This window comes from Tinamus guttatus, unplaced genomic scaffold, assembly GCF_059628265.1.
Source record: "Tinamus guttatus ecotype Peru unplaced genomic scaffold, ASM5962826v1 Tinamus_guttatus_pri_ptg001087l, whole genome shotgun sequence".
NCBI classification, from domain to species: domain Eukaryota; kingdom Metazoa; phylum Chordata; class Aves; order Tinamiformes; family Tinamidae; genus Tinamus; species Tinamus guttatus.
The window spans coordinates 465,659-483,368 of NW_028289621.1; the positions used below are offsets into that span (position 1 = coordinate 465,659).

Here is a 17,710-nt window from a genome sequence, read left to right on the forward strand (position 1 = left end):
GTCCTACTGGGGGTCCATCCTGTAGATGGAGGGAAGGGAGCAGCACCAGCATTGGGGCACCTGGAAATCTCCGGGCAAGGAAGGGGGAAGGTGTGGACGCCGCTGGTGCTGGGGACACTCTGGATTTGCTGCTTGGGAAATGGGAGGTGCAAGAGAGGAGGTTGGTCTGTGGAGCTTGGCATCAGCGCTGAGAAAGGAGCAATGTGCCTTTCTTAGCCATGAGGGACCCGTAGGGTCGCTGGATTGATTGTGGAAGCCTCAAAGCTTTTGGCACAGCAAACCGAAGCAGCATCCAAAGCAACTGTGTAAGAGAGTGTCTGAGAACTGAGATTTCACTCAGCTCCAGCTCATTATTATGGGAGGTATCTACCAAACTTGTCTATAGCAATAAATCCAGTGGCGCTACTGCAAGAAACAAAAGGGCTTGGGGCTAGGCTGGAAAATGTTAGAGACCTGGGAGCAAATACAGGTACCTGGGAGCAGATACCTGGATTCTGAAGTGGTGGTGTCCTCACAGGGTGTGAGATGGGATGGGGGGGTCAGGCTGGGACACGATCCCTTTTGATCAATGTTATGGGAAAGAGGGGTTGTCCTTGGAGAGGAGAAAGAGTTTGCAGAGCTGCATCCAGAGCCAGGAACTCTAAGACTGGAAGAAACTTTAACACTGCTGGGGCAAATCTGTTGGACCAGGAACAGCTTAAACAGTTACTGGATTCTTGGGAAGGATTCCGTGGGGATTCCGTGTCCTGTTGTGCTTGGCACCTATTGTATGACAGAAAATGAGGCGATGCTGCCAGAGAGACAAAAATTATTCTGGGGGTCTTGACTGCAAGGGGAGAGAGGCCTTCAGTGCCCCAGCGAAGCTGGCGCGTTGCTGTGCGGGGCGATGAGCTCGTGTTGAGGAGCTTGGTTCACCCCGGCGCTGTGTTAACCTGAGTGCAGTTTGGGGAAGGGTTAAGCTCCGTAAATCGGTGCAGTCTCTTCTGCTGCTTTCCGAGGGGTTTCATAGAGGCCTGGGGCTGAGGGCTGGGGTTGATCGTCAAGGACAGCTTCCTCCCCGCTCGTGAGGCAGCGGGTGAAACCTCTGGGTGCTGATGGCGCAGAAACCGCTTCCAAGGAGCGGGAAGGAACCGCTTCCCGTGCGGGAGCTCGCGGGGCGCCAGGACTCGCTTCCTAGCGCCGCGTTCGTGCGGCCTGCCGAGCTCCACACAGCGGCACCGTCGCGGCTGCTGGCGTCCCCACAGAGCTGCGGTTCGGTGGTTGTCCCTTCTCTGCAGCGTGGTGAGCGAAGGGCTGAAAATGAGCAAGAGGGAAGGGGGCAAGCGTGCCCACGGCCGCGAGGTGGGCGCTTGAGGCGCCTCGGGCCTGCGGAGCGAGGGCCTCCATGGGGGGAAAGCCGCGTGGGTGGTTGCCCGCTGGGTCCTCCAACGCAACGTGGCGCTTGGTGGGGAAGCGCTAGCCGGGTTTAGGAGCCCGAGGAGACGCAGGGACCGGGCGAGCTGGAGGAGAGGCTTCAAGCGAGCAGATGTGGGGACCGGCCGCGACTTGGCCCCTGGCCACGGTGCCGCCTGCCCTTGAAGGCTCCTCCACGAAGCTCCCCCAGAAAAGCGGGACCGGCTGCGGCGCCGGGAAGAGCAGAGCGTCCTGAGGTGCCGCGAGGCCCGAGTACCTCCGCGCCGCTCCGTTTATCAGGGGGATTTGTTAATGACCCTGCTCATTTCGGTTTGGTGGCTGCTGTGGCTGCAAGATAAGACACTGATAGCGCAGTGAATATTACCAAGTGAGCTGCTAATGTGTTTGCGGCAGCAGAATTTCCCTGCCTGTCTCCTGCCTGGATACGAGCTGGGCCTGATGCTGTGGAGTTGGCATCTGTGGACCAGCCCAGCATGACAGGGTTTTATTTTCATAAGGACCAGCAGTTCCTTAACATAATCCCGTTATGGGGCCTGACCTTGAAGATCTTCACTATATGCTCTGGGTTTTTAAAGTTTGGACTGCGTGACGCGAGGGGTTCTGAACTGGTGTTGCTGGCTTTGCAGATAAAGCAGGGCACTTCGTCGAGGACCTCTTAATGGGATTAAAAATAATTTTCCGTACTAGATATCTTCAGTTCTCCTCTACATCTTTAATACAGTACAAATTGACTTTTTACTTATTTAAAAGTATATGTTCCCTGCAGCCTTTTATTGTATATTCTGTGTGTTTTTGTGCTTGGATAAAGCAGAGACACTAGGTATTGAAAAATAATTTCTAGTCATTGTGGTAGAGCTAGAAAGAAGGCACAGATATAATTTCCTGCGCTGTTTATCCTACTTATTATCAAGGTTGGTCCTCCCTAAAGAATAGAGTAGGAATAGGAACCCCCATGGCACGGTGCTGCTGTGCTGGGACATCATTATCTTCTTGTTGGAAAGGTGCTTCTCTGTTTTGGGGGCAAGTGGGGGGAATTTGTAAATATTAAGATATAACTATAAATACAGGCTTTAGCTGTATGAAGAGACCCCTCTGCCTTGTGATTCACATGCACAACTTTATAACCTTTGACCCAGGTTATTGAATGTGTGCCTGGGACTCGAGTATCGTCTATAGTTTTCTTATTAAAAGACATTTTTTTTAAGTTTAATGAGTTGAGCATCAGCTCTAAGGTATCTTAACTGAGATTAATTTGTCCCTCATTTATTTAATCTGAATTGTCAGGAATCATGTTCTATGCTGATGTAAATGTCAGCAAAAAGGACTTATTAGTAGATTTGATTGCTTTTTAAATTTAACAAGCAGAGATGCGCTGGCATGCCTAGGAGAATTGGTCTGTTTCTTGTGAACAGTTCAGTGCCTAATGAATCACTTCAATGTACTTTTCTGAAGGAAAGCGGAGCAATTTAAATGTGCAACGCATTGATTTACCTCAAATGGATGAGACCTCTGTGTGCAATCCTTTGCATTAATTTACTTTCTCCACAACTGTAATAATAAAGACAGCATTTCAGTACAGTAACGGCCCAAATTAGCTCACGTAGATCATTGCAACTTGCTAGAAAGTTAAATAATGATACGTGGCCGAAAGCTGAATGTGCAAGTGGATCTTGCAGGATCTTGCGGCGGGTTGAGGGGCGTCTGAGGGTGCTGTGGGGCCAAGCGGCTCTGCAGCCTCGTGCAAGCACCGATGGAGTTAAAGCTGCAGAAGGAGGAGAAATAAGTGTTTCTAGGGGCTGCTGGCTTCTTGGCGTTCTTATGGGGGGAAAAAAAATGAAAACGTTTGGAATTTGGTGAAACTTTAGTAGGATTTTGGCGCAGCCGAGGTCTGTTCTTTAAAATGACCAAGGAAACGGTACCAAAATCTGTGACTCCAGTAGCTTTGAGCACCCATAATTGCTGCAGTCACTTTTCTCTCCCCTGGCATTTTTGGCCAGTCGGGTCCCTCCGTCCCTGCGTTGTCCCTCCGACAGGAGCTGGCAGCGGACACGGAGCAGGGCTCGTGATTGACTTGCTGACGCTGGCACTTGCACAGCCTGTTCCGAGACTAATAGGGCAGCGCAGAATTATTCAGGCATTATTGAAATGAATCATATTTGTGATGAGTAATAAGTAGCAGACTTCGGTATTTATGAATAATTAACACAGTAAAGTTTTTCTTAAACAGTCATGAAGAAATGATTTAATCTTTACTGTGAGCGCTCTGTAAAATTAATGAATGATAATTGCAATCGCTAATGTGAGACGAAGAAGCCAAAGCAACCTATTTTTTTGTACGTGGGTTCATATTGCTGGTATAAACAGTGAATGCATGATTCCTTCAACATGCTTTTGCTGGGCGAGACCTGTGCTTCACATCCAGCACTTGATTTGTCAAGATAAGAAGTCTATTGGTAAACACGAGCTCCCTGTTGCTATTTCCATGTACTCATGTATCTCTGGGTGGTTAGTGTATACACACATATAATGAGATAATGTTTTTGAATGCCTAGTAATTAGGATGAGCTTTTCTCCTCTGTCCCTGCTCTAGCCTTGTTCCTCAGCTATTCCTGCTTTTAAAGACAGCATCGAGTTAGGATATCGCTTGTGTACAGCTTTGTGTGAAATCGCCGTTAATTTAGTCTTGAAAAAGATCGTTAGTATTTAGAGACCTATATGTCTTGAGATCCATTAGGGATGAGACTCAGATCATGTTATGTCTCGGTTTTCAGCAGCTTATCCAGCTCCAAAGGAGACAAGCTTTTGCTGTGATAAAACTAAATATGTGCAGCTGTAGGAGAGGGACTCTTGCAGCATTAAAGGATTTTGTGCATCTCAATAAAAGCGTGAGGAAGACGATGCCCTTCATGAGATCCTTGTTCCAAATGCTCCTAATTTCCTGTAATCCAAGGGCCCGTGAAGTTTTGATGATCTTAGAGGCCCAGGTAGCTGGGAGATCAACACTCCTGTACTCTGTGTTATCTCGGGGAGGTCTCCAGACTGCAGCGGGAGCTGCGGGCTCCTTCAGCAAAGCCCTGCCAGGCCCTGGCTGTTATTATTATTATTGGTTATCAGTTCAGAATGAAGCGACTGCTGTAACCTCCTATAGGAAAAACAATGTTTTTCCACTCAAAACTAAAAAAACCTGTTTTTAACGTAGTTTTTCTTCTAGGGAAATTGAAAGGAGAAAGTTCTTGAGCAGATCTCGACACAATTCACTCAGTTTGAAATTCTCAGGCTGTGGAGCTTGGGATATCTGAGTGATGAAGATTTTTGCTCCCATTTTTCCCCCCTGCTCTCTTGTCTCCTATGGAGAAGCTATTCCCAGCTATTCTGTCCTGGGGCTGGCGGCTCCGTGTGCCCGTGTCCAGCCTGAGGAAGAGCTGCCGGGTGACACCCGTATTGCATGGAAGGTACCGCAGGACTCGTCCTCCCGCGGTCGTCGCGGCCGGTGACTTTATCAGGGCTGGCAGTGGGGGATGCTCCCCGCAGAGCGACAGGCTTCATCCTCCTTTATTCCTTCGTATCCTCCCTTATTTATAGGGTTGGCTTTTGCCGTCCATAGGCGGGGAGGAAGAGCTCTGTGGCGTTTCGAGAGGCTGGTTGTGTTTCTGTGGAGGCGTTGGATCTAATCAGTTTAGTGGCTGTGCAAAAAATAAGACAGAAGCGCTCAAGGAAATGTCAGACGCAACAGGATGCATCTGCCTGATGATAGCCGAGTGACTTGCAAAAACATAAATGGCATAAATTAGACTTTAACTCGTTGGCTTCAAGTGTGCTGCAAGTCAGTTGCTGATGAGACACGAAGCTTTCGTGTTGGCGTGGTTCCCGTGACATTTTTTTTTTTTTTCTGTCCTGTATATCTTTAGCTGAATACTTTGACTGGATTTGGGGGTTTATGTAATTCCCAATGACTTTAGGCCAATAAAAGATGGAATGCATTTCTGGCTGGCAAATACAGCTGGCTCGAAGGTCAGTTGTGTGGCTTTTGTGGAGGTACTGATGGGATGTGTCAGCTCATGTCGTGTTGTGTGGGAGCAGCGTGATGGACAAAGATGTGCCGGGGATTTGGGAGGCAGGACTGCACACCTGGCACCGTCACGGAGCTGGGGCAGGTCCCATTGCTGTCACCGAGCCTGTCCTTTCACAAAGCTGGTTAGTGCGTCAGGCAGCACAGGGCTAAAGGATGCAGAAGGGGCTGAGGAAAGCTGGGATTGTGGAGAGATCAAGATTTGTAAGAGCCTGGATTATGGCAAGATCCGGTTATTTGTAAAAACGTGTAAGCAGCTTCTTTGCTGCGGCGGATTTGGCTGGAGTCTCCCACACGCGTCTGGGCTGACAGCTCCTGTGTTAAATGTTGCAAATAAACTCTACCTTAGAAACTGAAAATATATACACTTTTAAGGAAGCTAAGGTTCTCTTGCTTCTTGTCTAGAGGCCTTTTATTTTTTTGTCATTTAATGTTATTTTCCTGAAAATTGCAAGAAAAAAACTTCCTTGCTGCTTTTCCTCATCTGTGATCTGAAATCACAAGCTCCTGCAGGTGATCACTTCCTGCAGCAAACCTGTGCATTCTGGAGGGAGTGATAGGTGGGAAGAGCAGTGCTTTATTTATTTATTTATTTTTTCCTTAAGGTACAACTTTAGGATTTAAAATATTTTTTATCTAAATAATAGAATTATTGATTCAGGTCTTATTAAGGTATTTATTAAGGTGGTATTAAAGTCTCTTACTCTTGTCATTAGCAGATTTTTTCTTTTTAGGTTATTCATAGAGCTCATTCGTGCCTGTAGGAGTCCAGGTGCTTCCATGGGCTTCTTGCAGCGGAGGGCGGTCTGGGTAAACCTGAGCTCTGGCATCTGGTCTGAGCTGAGATCTGGTCCTCAAGGGAGACCAGAGGAGCCTGCGAGACGAGTCGCTCTGAGTGTTACTGAAGGGCTTTTGCTTCCCTCAATTCGGGTTCCCTGGAAGCTGGTTCAGTCTTTGGGTGTCTCCGCTCTCCTTGCAGGAACCTCATCCCCTTGCAGCTGTCTCTGCAGCAGGGACATGTGGCCGGGTGTCCCGGCGGGTCGGGAGCGTTGGTGACAGTGCTGGGTGCTGCAGATACCCCCTCACTGGGATCATCCCCAGCCTTGGGGTGAGACCAGCACGTCCTGGGCTGTCCCCACGCCCGATGCACCTGTATCTTTGTGCACGAGCTCTCACACAGCAGATATTTAAAAGCAGATTTTTTAAATTCGACCATCTCTTTAGTAGCTCCCTGCCCACACAGCAAGCCATGGGGACCCTCAGTGTCAAGTGAAGGGTGTCCCTGCGTACACGGGGTGGCTGGAGGCCAGTGCTCACACAGGTCTGCAGATGGCTTGTCCGTCCGGGGCTGCACAGGTCAGCACGGCGTGGCTGGTTGCTCCCGCCACGGCAGAGGGCTTGCTTCATTTACCGTGGAAATGGAAAGGGGGCACGTGGGATGCGGCAGGAAGGCAGCGAGTGCCCTTCTGCGCTGCTGGGGAGGGTTTCGGGCCGCGTTGCAGGACCCGAGGGTCCCTTTTTTCTGAAAGCGGGACCTGGGGATGCTGAGGAGCCAACGAGCCGCGTTCCAAGGACACGGCCCGGGCAAGGGCTCCTGAAGCCTCCTCTTACTTGCTGGTGGGGGTTGATTTGGGCTGTCTGGAGGCACGAGAGCGAAATACAGGCGTTTTGGCTCGTGCAGGCAACATCCTTTTATTTTACAAGTAGTTTTTCATCTTCAGTTGAGCAGCTGAGATGAAACATCCCTTTCTGTTGAGAACAAAAGCAAAAGCCTTCGCTTTAATGCAGGTCCCACTGGGCTGGGATGTGCTGCAGTCGCTTATTGCATCGCTTGGCTTCGATCCTCGGCTGTGGTGCAGGAGAGCCCGGCACGGCTCGGGAAGGCTGGCGGGGAAGAGGTTTCAAATCCCTGCTCCAGGATGAGGCTTGGTCGGGGTGAGGGAGCAGCCGTGGAGCCCTCGATGGCTCCGCGCAGCCCACGTGCTCTCCCCTTGCCGCCTGCCTCCCCTCCGCGCATGTCCCCCGGGCCCGGAGGACCGTCGGGAAGGCTCTCCAGCCCCTTCCCTTTGGACGCCGGGGTTGTTCTACTGCGTTTTGTTTTCAGCGCATTGATTTTCATTAAACACCAACAGCCTCTGCTGCTCCTTGGCTTGGGAGCAGGACGAGGCGCTCGCTGGGGCTGTGCAGTGAATTTTGTTGCACCTTCACTTAAACAGTAACGCTCACTAACACTAACGCTGCTCAACCGAAGGAGGGAATTCTTTTTTTCCCTCTGTAAACAAGTCCTATTTTTTTTTTCTAATGGAAAATTTCAGCTTGTCCTCCACTTAACCACAGTCCAGGCTTTTCCAGGAAAACGGAATGAATCAGTAACTCTTCTGCATTTTGCTGCTCGTATGCGTAGCTAGTCGTACCGTCCGTGGGTTTTGGTTGCATAAAGCCATTTTTCTGTCCTCACCAACCCAGCATTGTTCTCCAGAGCAGCGAGGACAGCTGGGATCACTAAAGACATCGGGAATAACGTGTCCTTCCTCTGCAAACCGCCCACATTGCTGCTGGTCCCTGTCGTCTTCATTTTCGCCATGGCTTTGTTATCCCTAAGGCTTCAGCGTTTGGAAACCAAGGATTTAAGAAGAGGAGGGAGCTCAGCAAGGCTCCGGACGGTGGGACCCGCTCCCGCACCCCCAGGAGAGCTGATGTGGCAGGATGGGTCTTGGGGACAGTGCAGGTGTGCCCGTGCTGTTGTGTCACCTCAGATACATGTTGGGGATGGCAGTGCCCATGCCCACGGCTCGCAGACAGCCCTGGGTGCTGCTTGGCTCCCCTGCTCCCTGCCCCTTTCCTAGGGCTTTGCTCTTGGTCCTTTCACCTTTCACGTAGGTTTGGTGCTCTCTAGATTGACGCCTTGAAGCACGGGTTTAAAAATCAAATAGCAAGTGGCTGCACTGTAATGGGTGTTATCCTGCTAGACGTTAGGTTATAGAAGTCACTCTGGTTAAGTACAGTATCTTGTGTTGTTTTTTATCGGGACGTTTATGTTCCCCTCTAATTTTTGTGGAGAGTCATTCAGATGTTTTCCAGATTAGAGCATAATGGAACTGTTGGCTATAACTGTTCAGAGGAATCCATTACACATGGTGATTTAGTGGTTAGTCACAATTACTTTGGAGCTACGGTGTCAAATTTAACAGCAACCTTCAGAACCGCATGTTGTGAAATCCGGTCATCCTTCCTGCGAGACGCTCCTCCAGCCTCCCGGAGAAGAAAAAGACATTTTGCCACTCAGCATTTTGTTCCGCGAGATACAAAAGCAATTTGGAGGGGAGAAGCAGGTGCTGGGAAAATGAATCATTTTCAGAAGCAAACCAGCGAGCAGTTTTTTTCCAGCAGAATTTTAGCCTTTTTCTGCTTAATTGAGATCTGGAATACTTCTAGCTGAGAGTCTGCAGCCTAAAACCGCTCCATCCCAGCGCCGGCTTGAAATAACCGAGGGAGGAGAGAGCGGCTCCACCGGCAGCTTCCCCCGCGTTCCCCGGGACGAGCGCAGCCCCGGCGGGTCCCAGCGTGGGCGGGCAGCGCGTGGGCTCTGTGCGGGCCAGAGCATCAGCAACATCCCTGCTCCATCCCAGGAAGGGCTGGTGCTCCTGCAGCGACGGAGCTCAGCCGAGGTGCTGGTTTGTGCCGTGCCGTGGTGATGGCAGTGGCTCCATGTGCTCCTTCCAGCCCCTTTGGAGATGGGGTGGCTTTGGGGGCGGCTGCTGGAGCCAGCCCGTGTCACCAGAGCAGTCCAGAGCACCGCTCCATGTTGGGCCTGGCAGCCCCGTCCTCTCTGCTCACAGCCCTTTCACGGCGTCAGTTTTTCAGGTGTGTTTTTGGTGATGCTCCTTGCGGGTGTGTTGAGGAAGGCTCTGTGGTCTGTAAAGCTGTAACTAATAACGAGAGCAACTTTTTCTGTATAACAAAAGCATCAGCAGATGTTTCCGTTTGCCTTCACTATATATGCGGGTGCCTGCTTTAGCCCCAGTACGCGAGCAGAAGTTGTTGCCTCTGTTCAGCTTTTGAAATACCACTTTTTCCCCCAGATAACCACCGCTTGGTTGCAGCTGGCTCTCCATCCCCGTGCCTGACCAACAAGAAACGCGAGCAGCGCCTTGAGCGGCGCCTTCTCCCGGGGTGGACGTGGTTCCCGCGTTGAGCTGCTGGGTTTAGCCCTGCAGGGCTCTGTGTTTCCACGGCCTCGCGCTGACTGCGAGGTGACAGCGAGTTCCCCCGCGCGCTCTGCTGTGTGACACCCCGGGAACACAGGGTGGAGGCTGTCGAAATGACACATGCTGATCTGGGATTCAGATGACAGGCAAGTAAAGCCCATCGAGCCTCAGAATTGCAGATCAAAATGGGGAATTAATGGACAAGCGCACGCAGTGGGGCATCCCCGAGCTCCTCGGCCCGCTTCGTTGTCCCGGCACGGTTGCTTCTGCCCTGGTTGGTGCTAGAGGCCCCCGAGATGCCTGGACGGGCCTGGCTGTCAGTGTGGTGATGGCAACGCTTTGATACCATCCCTTTACAAGGAACATTGGTTGAAGTTGTTACAACTTGCCCTTGGTTTGGACTTCTCCCTTGGCACCTACGGCAGATATTAAAATTCCAGGAACGTGCAAGCTTCAAAGGGTCACTGCCCCGATCAATAGCTGAGTTTACTAGGAAAGCTTTGTAAAATCTCTAGGAATTTTTAGCTAATTCAGGTCTTACCCCTTCCTCACCAGCTGCCTGGAAATCTGAACCGTTAAAAATGTAATGCAATACCTGGATTATCCAACCCTTGTGTGCTCTGTAGTTGGGAAAGTTGCTTTGGAGTCTCTTCTCGTTCGTGAGCACCCGATACACGTTTAGGAGGAGGCTGCGTCGGAGACCCTCGGGGGTTTGGGCTTCCTGGAAGCTGCAGCAGGGCAAGGAGGTTGGTGGGAGCCTGACCCCCCAGGGGAAGGGCCCTTGTTCATCCTCCCTCTCGTGCCTTCAGCAGCCCTCCTGTGGCTTGGGAACGTCCAGGGTGATGCAGGTGCAGGGTGATGCTTCCTGGCCACCTTGTCGGAATTCGGGATGATGGTGCTCGTGCTCCAGACACCACGAAGGGCCCGTTAGCCCCGCGGGATGGCCTTGTTGGGAAGGAGATGGTTGGTGCCTGCTGATGAGAGCGGGATGTCGTTAGCGTTAATGATAAGAGCTGCGTTTTTGCCGTGTCAGCTGTTCCACTGAGGTTAAAGCTGGGACCGCGGAACTCGTCAGGGTTGTGTGGTGGGACACAAGGGTAAAAGCTGCCGTGCTCCATGCAGGGAGCTGCAGCCGTGCACTGAACTGTCACTGCATCCACACGGAGATGTCCCCGTGTCCTCCTGGCACGCGGAATTGGTGATTCCCGGCTCTGCGGTCGCCTCCGAGGAGCTGCTCCGAGGAGCTGCTCCGAGGAGCTCTCAGCAGCCCGGCGGGGCTGTTGGATACACGTGGGCTTTGGGGCACCCTTCGCTTTTGGAATGGGATCCTCACATCTTGCTTTTGGAGCTGTCGTTAGCGATTTGCTGGGTTTCGCTGTGGTGACGAGCGGCCGTTTCGTGGGCTCTGACCACTGCCTCTTCCATGACAGTGACACGGCATGAAATAGGACCGTATTGTTACCGTCTAAGTGGGTGTTTTTAAAAAAACTTCTTTGTTTTAATCTAGTTCCTCTTGGCCACTTAACTGGGCATATGTGTAATTGCGAACATTTTCTTAAAACCAGATCTGCTACATATATTTTTTATTGTTAATTTTAAAGTACTAATTTCTTTTTTGCTGTTTTTTAGTAGACTCTTCGTCCTGCTCTCATGACTCTTTTTCGTGTTTAATTGCTGTAGTATGGCACTGCATTCGGCTTTCACGTTTTAATTAGCCAGCACTGTGCCCGTGGTGGACGAGAAGAGAGGGAATTTTGCTGGGGAGATGCATGCAGAGATTTGGATCACTGTGTGTTTTATTTCAAGACGAAAACTATTGTAACTGGAACTACCAGCCGATCTTGCTTAGGCCTATCAGGTGTGTAATGCACTCTTGGTTTTGCTCTTTAATGAGCTGTTTGAAAGGTTGAGGCGTTGCTGGCAGGGCCACGGAGGAGGGTTGGAGCATCGCAGCGCCCGCCTGGGCCGGGCAGCCCTGCGCAGCCGCAGGAGGGTGGAAGGATGTGGCTGGAGGAGCCTCGTCCCCTCGGGCTCCTGCGCGTGCGGCTGGGGCGGCCTCAGCTTGGGGAGGGTCCTGGGTGGTCTCGTGCGTGGTAAACGGGTCAACGTGGCGCTGCGATGAAATGGATACAACCTAGAGGATTTCCAGGCTGCTAATTCCCTTTCCCTGTGTCCCAGTGCTCGGGGTGTGATATTCCCCGTGTGGATGCAGCTGCTGCTGGCTGCTCGGTGCCGGGCCACGTGCGTGGAGCGGGGCAGCACAGCCCCTGCCTCTGCCCGTTCTGGACCCGCTCCCGTTTAAACCTCCCGTTCGCCCTGATCGCAGCCGAGTGCTTCAGTTCTGCTGAGTTACGGCGTATAAATAGCCTTTGATAGAGGAGCTCAGCCTGTATGAATGCCGTAATGTCCTGTCTGTGACGGTTCCTGCACTTAACATTTTAGGGTTCTTAGGGTATGGCACCGACTGCTATTGATTGATGCTTATAGGTGCCTGTAGCTAGCATAAAATAGGAAAGTACACCTCGTGTTGTGGGCGCTTATTTATATCTCTGGGTTTGCAGGGAGGCTCGAGGGCACGGCCTGGACCCGGCCAGCGCGGGCCGGACTCTCAGCTCATCCCAGCTCCAGGACATTCAGTTAGAATCCCAGAATGCTGAAGGTTGGAAGGGACCTCTAGGGATCATCTAGTCCAACCCCTGCACACGCAGGGTCACCTAGAGCACGTGGCACAGGGCTGCGTCCAAGCGGGTTTGGAGATCTCCAGAGAAGGAGACTCCACAACCTCTCTGGGCAGCCTGTTCCAGGGCTCTGGCACCCTCACTGGGAAGAAATTTTTCCTTAAGTTCCTGTGGAACTTTTGGTGCTTCAGTTTGTGGCCATTTCCTCTAGTTCTGTCAGTGGCCACCAGTGCAAAGAGGCCGCCCCATCCTCCTCACTGCCTCCCTGAGGTACTTCTAGACACTGCTCAGGTCCCCTCTCAGCCTTCTCTTCTCCAGATGAACAGGCCCAGCTGGCTGCGGTCCAGGTATCCAGCCTGGCCATCCCTGGGATGCAGCGAGGGAGAAGCAGCCGCTGGATCTCAGCGAGCGCCGCTCTGCGTGAGAGGAGGAGTCTGGAGGACAAGTCTCACCCGCCCGTGTGAGCTTTGCCACCGCGCGGTCCCGTCGGTGCGGACGTGCCGCGCGCTCCGCTGCCGCTCGCCCTGCTTGGAATGCGTGCCACCTCCCCGGGAATTCGGCCTAATCAGAGGCAGGAATGTTTGTAGCGAGATGGGCTGGTGTATTTATTTTACCAGGGTTGATTTATAAACTCTGTCTCTACCTGGAGGAGTTTGATTAGCATTGTAAGCCCAACGTGCGCTGGGTGCTTACCGAGGAACTTTGTTGAAAAGCACACAAAACGAGAGGGAGATTTGGGGTCTAAATTCCTGGCCTGCCTGTGGTCCTAGGGAATCTGAATCCACCAGGCCGTGTCTCCTGGAAAAATAGCATCTCACGTGCAGTTTGGGTTGTTATTTATTACAGATATACAAAACACACTTGGCACAACATCTGGATGTGTCTTAAGGGTGTAGAGAGGGTACCAATGACAGTACTTCTAACTAAGTCTTAGATAAGTCTTAATGCTCGTGTACAGGATATTTCACTCCCTCATATGACCCAAGGAAATAAAAATGGATATTGCACTGAACACGTTCCATCTTCAGTGTTTCATCTGTGGTACACAATTTTTTCAGCCAAAATCAAGACCTGACTGGCAAAACAGTTCCCACGTGGAGAGGCCTCAGTCCTGGAAGGTGGATGTGTCTGAGGCTTCGTGATGCTGCAAGCTCAGCACAGAGGCTGCTGGCAGGATTCCTGCGCGCGGGCTGCGAGGGCTGGGCTGCTGCGCTCGGAAGATGCCTTTGGCTTGGGGAGAAAGGGAGGTCTTTGCCTGGTAATACCTGGTAATGATAAACTTTATTACCGAACATTGATTTTAGCTGCAGGCCTGTTGGAGGGCAAGTGGCATTTTTGTAGAATAAGAAATGTAGGTGATCTTCCTGGGAAGAGTGTTGCCTGTTGCAGCTGTGTCTGGGATTTTTGGAGTCGTCGTGCGAGGTCCTGCTGTGGTTGTGGGTTTGCTCCTCCAGCTCTTCCCCAGGACTTGCTGAACGGGTGCTGTTTCCTGCTCCGAATACAGGCTCTTGTGTTACTTGGCAGTAAGTGTTTGGAAATTCTGCATGCCAGAGTGTTTCCCCAGTCTTGCTAAGTGTCTATTCCTGCACTCACTAGGTGCATGCTGGTGGCACTGAGAAACAGGCTTCAATATGTTCAAATAGGCAATCATCACCTTGCTTAAAAAATAGTAATTTTAATCAAGACTTATTGTTGAAATCTGGAGGACGTTCCAGTGAGGAGTGCGTCACCTCTGCAATTGTCTAGACAGGTTACCCGTGTCCCTGTTAAGCAAGCTCGTTATTTATTTATAGGTATTTAATATAATAAATATGATTGCCTGCAGTAAGATGCTAACTCCACTGAGTCATATTTCAGATCACACAGCTGCCTTGTTTGAATACGTGGAATAAATAAAACATTTTTACGTAAAGAGGCAGCAGCCTCTTTACCTCTGTGATGTCTCCAGGAGATGCTGTTCCTGCTGCAGGAGAAGCCCAGGCTTTGCGTGGACAGGGAGGAGGACGTGTCCTTGGACGATGTCCTTGAACGATGTCCTTGATGTCCTCGTGCGCACGGGAGCCGTGTGAGTGCATGCCATCCAAACAGGCTAAAAAACATTCATTCTGCACACCAAACCTGTGTGTTCATGGATCTAATATATTATACAGGGATCATGTTCTCTGTTCGCTACAGGCCCGTTGACTTTGGTAGAGCTGCTTACGGTTTGCCTCTGGCGCCGGCTCCGAAAACTTCCCTGGAGTTCAGTCACACCACAGGAGCTAGTCTGCATCCAGGCAGTCCGCATTGTTTTACCTGGAAAATCAAAGGTGTGCAAGTATCTGCCTCCTCTCTGGAGGATACGGATTCCTTGGTGGCCAGATAGCCAAAATATGGGGTCCTCAGAGTCATCAAACGGGGCGAAGAGCCAGACATCTCTGCTTATCCTTTGTGGATAAACACAGGGTGGTGGTTTCCCTGGATGTGTTTCCTCTGTGTGTGCTCTGCTGGATTTGGGGGTGTGCTCTAGGGGCAAATCAACCTGTGTTCATCCCATCTGCTCAGCGAGGTGGGACCCACACCATGTGCAGAAGACAACCTGCACACTGCCAAGCAAAGCTGATGAAATGGGATGTTTTATACATACGGTATGTTTTATACATGGTCTGAGTGACAAGACTATGTACAGCAGCTCTGTTTTGTTCGGTTTTGCTTAGGTTGTGCTTTGATGGTAACATATGGTCAAAGTGGTTGAGCTTGGCTAGACGGGTGTTTTCTTTCCTATGGAAGTTAATTTTATTAAAGTGTGAAAGAACATTATGCTTGGCACTTTTATGAAGTTACTTGGGGGGAACTGCAGTTAGTTGTTCCCTGTAGCAGCTGATAAAATACACAAAGGCCAGAAGGATGGATGATTCACTTCTCAACTGTCAGCTGTGGTGGCAAAATGAGGTGAAGCTGGATTCGTGATTTGGAAATCTGTTCATCTGCTCTGGAACTTGTCAAAACATAATTTCATCTTGTTAATTTTAGTGAGTTATTGAGTCAAAGGTAAATTATAAAGATTTGTAGGAGAGCAAAACAGTATTTTACAGTAAGTGTTGATTTTTAAAATATTTTTTTCCTTCCCTAAGGACGACTTCATAAAACTTCCTGCTGTTGTAAATTAACACAGTCTTGCTCCAATAACGCCTGATTATGGAACTACAAGTTTAATCATGTACCATGAAATTCTGCTCTCAAAGTTAAGAGTTAAGACAGTCTTTCAGGCTGAAATTAACCTGTGTGCTTTCATTTCAGGGGGCATAAAGCGACAGATAATTACTGTGTGTTCTAGATTTTCCTCATTAATATCAATAGTTTAGTAGTAAAGCTTCTGCCAGACCACAAATAATTAATTGCTTCAAGTTTGATTTAAAGCAAAAGAAAAAAAAAAAAACAAAACCCCAACCAAACACTGGTATTGCACCCAGTGAGGTGATGCAGACACCGTGCAGCAAGGACCAGGTGAGCAGCTGAACGCGTGCGGAGCAGCGGGAAGTCCAACAGGAACCTGCTCAGGCTCGTTAGCCAGTCTTTTTCATAAAACTAACCATTTTTCATGGATGTTAACTCGGGCATACTCATGTTTTAAGGTAGAAAACCTACAGAAGTGGAAAACTCACGTTGGAGAAGGTAGCACTAGGTGGGCCACAGTGCTGTGATGAAGCAGGCTGCGGATGGAGCGGGTCGGGGGTTGACGTGGGCCTTGCTGTGGGTGCGACGGAGCGGCCGGGCTCCAGCCGGGTAAGAGTGTCCAGGGCTCCGTGTGCGCCTGGAGGCCTCGGGAGGGAGAGGGGGAAGGAGGCGGCTTTGGAGGGATGTGCGCGAAGAGAAGGAGCGTTCACGGCTCCGTGCGCGAAGAGAAGGAGCGTTCACGGCTCCGTGCGCGAAGAGAAGGAGCATTTATGGCTCCTCTTGGAGTGCCACTGATTTCCACGAGATTACACGTCATCGTACGTGCGAGTAAAGAGGGGGTCTAGGTGTGCAGAGCGCTCCGGGTGCCAGGATGGAGGACCCTGCTGCTGTGACTTGCTGACACCCGGTTCTGCTGGAGCCCTACGGGAACAGCCCAACTGGAGCTGTTGGTGCTGCTTTGGGGGTGCACGAGCGGGACTGCTTTGCTTTAATCGCTGCGGGAGAAAGCCCCGAGGCTCGTTTGGCTTGCGGATGCTGTAGGTGCTGGGAGGAGGAATCCGCTCTTCCCAGCAGGACGGGGGCGGCAGGAAGCTGGGAAAGGCTGCGGAGAGCCCTGCAGCTGAAGCCAAGTAGGGAAGAGAGGATGGAGGAGACGCATGGATGTGGGCTCGGCCGAAGCCACTGGCCACAAGAAGGACCTTTTCCCCCAGTCTCCGAGTAGATAATCAGAAAAGCTGAGGAATTTGCTGGAATTGAGCTGTGAGCTCTCCCGGCATTAAGATTAATATTAAACTAAGTGCTCTTTTGAAGAACTCTCGTCATTCAGGTGGTGAGCAGTGGGCACAGCCCCAGTACAGCCCGGCGGAGGACGGAGCCCGTTCCTGGCGCCCTCGCTTCATTACGAGGATCGCGCTTGAGGAAATCCAAGTGCAGCGCAGAGCTGCTCTGGGGTCTCTTCCTCTGGACCGTGCATATGCTCCCGCTTTGTTTGCAATTACTCTGCTTTTATGTATGCTTGGCTGCAAGCAAGCGCGTGAAAATCAAATCTCTGGCTCCAGCCGTGCCTCCTTTATTTCTAAACAGCTTTTCTTGTGCATTGTGCTGATGGAGCATGATACAGAGACATCTTGCGATAGACTGTTTTGGTATTAGGTGCCAAGAATGAAGAGGAAACCTTTTATGTGATTAAGCATCTGAGACGCTCTGACAGATGTTTGCCCGACAGAGTTCCCAGGAAAAGAAGTCCTGTTCATATCTGATTATTGTTTGTGTGTGTTTGTGCCCCAGAATTCGGTGGGAGGTTTAGGACTGACAGTCTGGTGCAGACTTGCAAGGCCCGTCTCCTTTGTGCGGTCTTTGTGGTGCTCGTGTGAAGGCTCCTCCGAGCGCAGCGTGCGCGGGCTCGTCTTCTTCCTGCTGGGCTGGTGGCAAAGTCTTTCCTCATACCTGTCAAAACAGCTTTGCTCCCCTCTTGTCTTCCTTTACTAGAGCCTTCCTTTTTCTTCCGTAGTATCTTTGCTTTAGGGTTTCTGGCTCTTGGTAGTGTTTTTCTACTTGAATTTCAAGCAGTTATTTCTGGTTTCAGCAGTGGCTCTTAGCTTGGGTCTTACCAAAACAAGGTCACACCAGAGGTGCCTGTTCTAGCCTACCAGCCCTCTTGGCCTTGGCTGAATATTCTTCCATTT

The 17,710-nt window shown here is 50.8% G+C and overlaps 2 protein-coding genes across 2 annotated transcripts in view; both read left to right on the forward strand.

Annotated features, from left to right (window-relative positions):
* MBNL3 (muscleblind like splicing regulator 3) overlaps positions 1–17,710 on the forward strand; it is a 420,262-nt gene that overhangs the window by 239,842 nt on the left and 162,710 nt on the right. The window lies entirely within an intron of this gene.
* HS6ST2 (heparan sulfate 6-O-sulfotransferase 2) overlaps positions 1–17,710 on the forward strand; it is a 99,294-nt gene that overhangs the window by 3,214 nt on the left and 78,370 nt on the right. The window lies entirely within an intron of this gene.